The 6,079-nt window shown below is 37.4% G+C and overlaps 1 non-coding gene across 1 annotated transcript; it reads right to left on the bottom strand.

Annotated features, from left to right (window-relative positions):
* Positions 1-4,625: 4,625 nt before the first annotated feature.
* On the bottom strand, positions 4,626-4,831 carry LOC112832738 (small nucleolar RNA U3). Its single transcript, XR_003210437.1, has one exon. It is a non-coding gene; the product is annotated as a small nucleolar RNA U3 (small nucleolar RNA).
* Between the last annotated feature and the right edge of the window lie 1,248 nt (positions 4,832-6,079).

Raw genomic sequence — 6,079 nt, forward strand, 5'->3', positions numbered from 1 at the left:
CTAGAAGATATAATAGTTGGAAAGAAATCTACCCAGAAATTGATAAATTATTGTTTGATATTATTAATTTACTAAGCTTTTGTAACTATAAATTTTCTCTGAATTTTCATGGATGTTCCAATAAAAGCTGACTAGTTTCAACTACACCCAAATGTTTTGGTTTTTTATAACCCTTCTCCTCCTGTCTCTTTTTCAGCAATTATTATTTATATCTCCTTTATTTTCAACATCCATTTTTCTAGACTTGCCCTTATTATAAATGTATGTTCAAATCTCCCTCACATAAAATTACTCTGACCCTGAATTTCCCTCTAATTATAGTACAAGACCCTGAGAACTGAAAATTTTCCACTGTGGCCCTTACATGTTCTTATCACTTTCCAATTCTCTCCTGGGTTTCTTTCGAGTTCTGTAAGAACTCTAAAGCTCCTTCCCCAAATTCTCTTTCTCTGTATCTCTCTCCTTTTCTCTCTCTATGTTGATTTTATGTAGAATTGTGCTCATTCTTAACCCTCTTATCACTTTACATTTTCTCCTATATGATATTATGAGTTCTTTTGGTTCCAACTTCTTATATTTTTAAAAAAATCTCCATCTCCAACCTTGGATCTACTCTGCACTGCAGACTCATAAGTTCATTTCTGTACTTGGATGATTCAAAATCATGTCAAACTTAAAATGTCCAAAACTGAAATAATCACCTTGGTACAAGTTACAAAGGAACGTTATGAAAAGAGAAACTTAATACACCTGGGAGAGGAAAAGGAAATAGAGATGATGTTTAAGTATATTCTTACAGGAAGAATTATCAGTATATAGAACTTAAGACAACATTCCTAATTAGAACAAAGTGTGAAAGATATAATGTAAAATATCAAGGCATGCTCAAAGATTGAGATATGATTATGATTAAAGCATAAACATAAAGAGATTGAAAAACAGATTGGAAACTCCACTGGCCTCTTCACTATTCCCCAACTGAGGCACACTCAATCATAGAACTTTCATTCTTGCTGGTCTCCCTTCCTGAAATACTTTCCCTCAATTCCTGTGTGAATACTTTTTTCAGATTTTTATTAAAATATTACCTTCTCTATTAGCCTACCCCTGATCATCTCACTTAAAATTGACATCCCCCCACTGCAGAACTCCCATTTCCATTTCTTCCTCCTTATTTCTCCATGGTGCTTTTTATCAACTACGATACATTTTTTTGTACTCATTTAGTTTATTGACTATCTTTTTTTTTTAAAGGTTTTATTTATTTATTTATTTGAGAGAGAGAGAATGAGAGATAGAGAGCACGAGAGGGAAGCGGGTCAGGGGGAGAAGCAGACTCCCCACCGAGCAGGGAGCCCGATGTGGGACTCGATCCCGGGACTCCAGGATCATGACCTGAGCCGAAGGCAGTCGCCCAACCAACTGAGCCACCCAGGCGCCCTGTTGACTATCTTGACTACCCTATCTTCCCCTTGGAATTTGAGTTCCACTGTGGCTTAAATTGATTCTCTTTTGTTCACTTCTGTATGCTTCTTTGATAGAACAAATAGTCCGTGGGGCAAAATAGGTACTCAATAAGTATTTGTTGACTGTGAAAAAGAAGGGATTGAAGAATTAGGAACCCAAACAAAACAGAGTCCTCATAATGCCGTGCCTTTTGCTTGACTCTGTCTTCACACTTGTTCTCTGAACCTGGGGTCTACTCCCCCCTCTTCCCTACCCAGACTGTTTCCAACCAGGTAAACCTGTTTATCCTCTAAAACAGTGTTAGGTGGTATTTATTTTGTGAAACTCAAACTCTCCTCACACACCCACACCCAGATAGTCACCACTAATTCTGTACTTTTATATCTTACATATATATTTATTATTCTATTATTACATTTTATTGTATGCATTTTTTGGTATAGCTCTCTTTTTTTAAAGATTTTAGTTATTTATTTGACAAAGAGATAGAGCCAGCGAGCACAAGCAGAGGGAATGGCAGAGGGAGAGGGAGAAGCAGGTTCTGCACTGAGCAGGGAGCCTGACGCGGGGTTCGATCCCAGGCCCTTGGGATCATGACCTGAGCTGAAGACAGATGCTTCACCACCTGAGCCACCCAGGTGTCCCTTGGTATATCTTTCTTTGTAACAAATAAAAAGTTCCTTGAAGACAAGGACTATATTTGGTTGGTTGGGAATTCTGGTGAGGACTAAAAAAATCTGTTACTGCCCTCTCCTTCTTATTACATGTTATCTTAGAAGCATTCAGAGAAGGTGACATATGAATTACATCTTTAAAAACAAATAAATTTAACTAGAAAGAGGGTGAGGAATAACAAAGATACAGTTTTATTCATGAGAGTTAAAAATTACATGACTTTTTTAGTTTACTTATATTTGAAATGGAAAGCATAGATTTTTGAGGATCACGTTAACAGTTACTATGGCAAGAATGGCTATCACTTTTTTACCTTAATGTGGTATTAACTTAAAGGTTAATTATAAGAAATATGAAAATTTGCTGACAAAACATAGAAAATTATAAATCCACCTGAACAAGTAGAGAATATGTAAAATTCAAATTTGGGGACTCTGAAATCTTGCTTGTTTCTGAAGAAAAGGAGATCAGAAATGCCATTCCATTAATCTCGTTGCCCTTCCTTTGAGTATTCAGTATTCAGAGGAACATGTAGCACAAATATCTCAGTACATAAGGAATGCACAAAGCACAGTTTAAGAAGAAAGCATTACCTACCACCAGTAAATCTGAGCTTTATGCTGCCATCCAATTATCAAATTAGAAGAAATACTTAATAAAAGAAAATTTACTCTAACCTTTATATGGACATAATCTTTTTCTTTTTTCAAAAATCTGTACCACTTGACATTGCAATAAAATTGGCTGAAAGCCTGGATTCCGCTCCAGCTGGTTGTCTACCTGAAGAAAGTTGACATATATTTTTTCAAATATATGTCAATCATGTATACATGACTAGAAACTGCTTACCCTACCTTTTCCGTTTACCTGAATGCCTGAATTTTTTCTATGTTGCTATTGCTGTTACAACTTTATTAGTCACTCTAGCTTAAGTGGGTATTTCTTATACTATCAAGAATTCTTTTGTTGATTAGCAAATTTCCCATAAGAAGGCAAAGAAATAGGACATGGTTCAGGTCAGTTACAAAAGGAAAAAGAGACTACAGTGGTTCATTTGGACTGTAGGCTTGAAAATGATATGAAAGCCTGGAGTTTCTCATGTGTTACACAATTCTTTGGAGAGGATGTTTGCAGAGGTCAACAGGATTGATAGGAAATACAAAGCTGTTGACACAAGGATTACTTCATTCTGGGATGGTCTCTCACTCTGAAAAATATCTGAATCCCCTCCTGTTTAAGTCCTCCCCCCATTTAAAATTCTCTAATGGAGGGGCCTGCGTGACTCAGTCGATTAAGTGTCCCAACTCTTGATTTCCGCTCAGGTTATGATCTCAGGGTTCTGGGATTAAGCCCTGTGTGGAGCCTCGAGTGGGGCTCCATGTTCAGCATGGAGTTTGCTTGAGATTCTCTCTCTCCCTCTCCCTCGGCCCTCCCCCATCTCTCTCTCTCAGATAAATAAATGAATAAATCTTAAAATAAAATAAAATTCTCCAGTGGCCTTGCATTACATTTTGAATGTCCAACTCTTTCCATTTTAAGTGATCTGGCTCCTACCTACCTCTCAGACCTTATCTCAAACCACTCAGCTCTTTGCTCACTATGCTTCAGCCTTAATTGGCCTTGTGAACCTCTAATGCCAAACTCAGCACCATTCCCTTTTTTCTAAAAGGCTCTTCTGGCTCTTTTATGATTATATTTCTATGATTTTTCAACTCTAATCTTACACATTACCTCTCAGAGAACACTTGGTGACGACATGACCGGGCATATTACAGTAGGAGCCACTGCTCTTGGGTCATCAGCTGAATCCTGACAACACTGTGAAATTAAACCATAAATTCAATCAGGTGCAACAAAAGAAAATAGAAACTTCCTACCAGTCTCCTGTTTAGCTTTTTTTCATTCCTCCTTCCTCCTTTTGTGATCATGCTACAGTGTATCAGCAACAGTTCTTGCAACATTAAATGCCAATTTGTTTGGATTATTTTCCCAACATTCAATTAGATGCTCAATTCCAAAATGTAGACGCCATCCTCCATTCTTCCCTTTCCCTCACTCACCAATTTAATCTATTAATAATTCCTATTAACCATCCTCCAGATCATATTCTAATGTATCACAGTGCTGCCACTTTGATCAAAGCTACCATTCCCTTTTTCTAAGCTTAGTGCAATAACCTGATCATTGGTCTCCATCCTTTCATTCCTAGCTATTTGTCAAATCACCCACTCTTAAATCAGTCATTTAAGAACAGGAATCAGTTTAGATCACTCACCCATCAAATGCTTTATAACGACTTTGCATTATGGTTTGAATGTCCAACTTTTCCATTATCAAGTCTGTCTCCTCCCCACCTCTCTGACCTCATCTCAAACCACTCAGCTCTTTGTTTACTAAGTTCCAGCCACTCTGGCTTGATTCTGTTCCTCAAATGTGCCAAATTCAGTCTGTGTTTCCTTTTTCTTTTTTCTTTTTTTTTTCCTTCCACTCAGACTGTGTCCTCTTACTCCCTGGAAGGAGGAGAAGAACGATCATCAATGGCAATAGACAATTGTAGAAGCAACACATAGATCCAGGTTCACACTGAGGAGAGAACACTGCGCCTCCTCCTCATGGTTTCAGGTACTCTACATTCAGAGAAACTTCTCTAGTAACAAACCATAGACATGATCCCTGAAAGCATAGTCTTTGTTGTTCCTTTTTTCTAAAAGTCTTCTCCTGGTTCTTCCTATGATTGGCTTTCTGTGATTTTTCAAGTCTAATCTTAAGTGTCACCTCTCACAGAAGACTCCTGTGACAACACTCCTAACCTATATCCCCAACTCAGATTCTCTATCATATCACACTATTGTTTTTCCTTCAGAGCCCTTGACTGTGAGACATAATATTTGGCATTTAAATGTTTGTCTGTATATCTTTTTCTTCTCTCTATAGAATATAGGCTCCATGAGAACAAGACGCCGGCTGCCATATTAACTACTATCTCCCCAGTGCTAGAACAGTGCATGGCACATAGTACTGCTCAACAAATATTTTAGAAAAACTAAATGGTAATTATGACACGTGACTTTTTTTTTTTTTAATATCCATGGCAGGCCATAAAGGATCAGTGAACACTGTTGGTGAGCACTCACACAGTCCAGACTGATAACTCCCTCTGGATGTACTGTCCTGTAGAGTTGTCCATCTGGACTCTCCAGAGCAGGCTGCTCGGTTTTGTGACTGGGGCAGTTGGTGGGATCCAGAGAGTTAGCACTCCATTGCTACAGTACATCTAAGAAAAGGTTTCTGACATTTTTATATCAAACAACCTGGTATTTTATTTACTAGTGGTGTCATTTCCTAATTCCTTCAAATAATTGAAATAGCCTCATAATTTCTGATTATGTATCCAAACTTTCACTCCCCCATAAAGACTAAATTTCCCTAAACTTGGAGTAAAGATAAGCTTTACACCAAAGGGAAGAAAGGAAGACCTGGAAAACTACTCAATTAAACCACAAATAGACCAGATTAAGCAACACGATTACAAGATTGAGTCCAGAGATACTAACTCTAATTTATTTCTGTTATAAATTAATGAAAAACATTTCTTGAAACATACTAACTTATTCAGAGAAAGACACATTCCTAGGAGAATAAAATGATATTGCTATGCTACAAAGAAATGGAAATTTTCAGAATATAAATCTGCCGACTGAGAGGCTTGTCTTGCTAGGACAGTACACATGGAGACTTTGCCGTGTATTTTCTAATATTGTTTCAATTTCAAAACACCTTTATAGGTAAAACTTCATGTATGGAGGATAACAATGATTGCCTGAATGTCAATACCTTCAAACCTTACCCCCCAAAACGTTAAGAGCAACAAGGAAGGCAAATCAAGCCACATGTGACCCAAATCTTCAGCATTGCTAGAAGAGAGAAAATATCAACT

This window comes from Callorhinus ursinus, unplaced genomic scaffold (assembly GCF_003265705.2).
Source record: "Callorhinus ursinus isolate GAN/ISIS: 27379988/994484 unplaced genomic scaffold, GSC_fseal_2.0 scaffold44, whole genome shotgun sequence".
In the NCBI taxonomy this organism is placed as follows: Eukaryota; Metazoa; Chordata; class Mammalia; order Carnivora; family Otariidae; genus Callorhinus; species Callorhinus ursinus.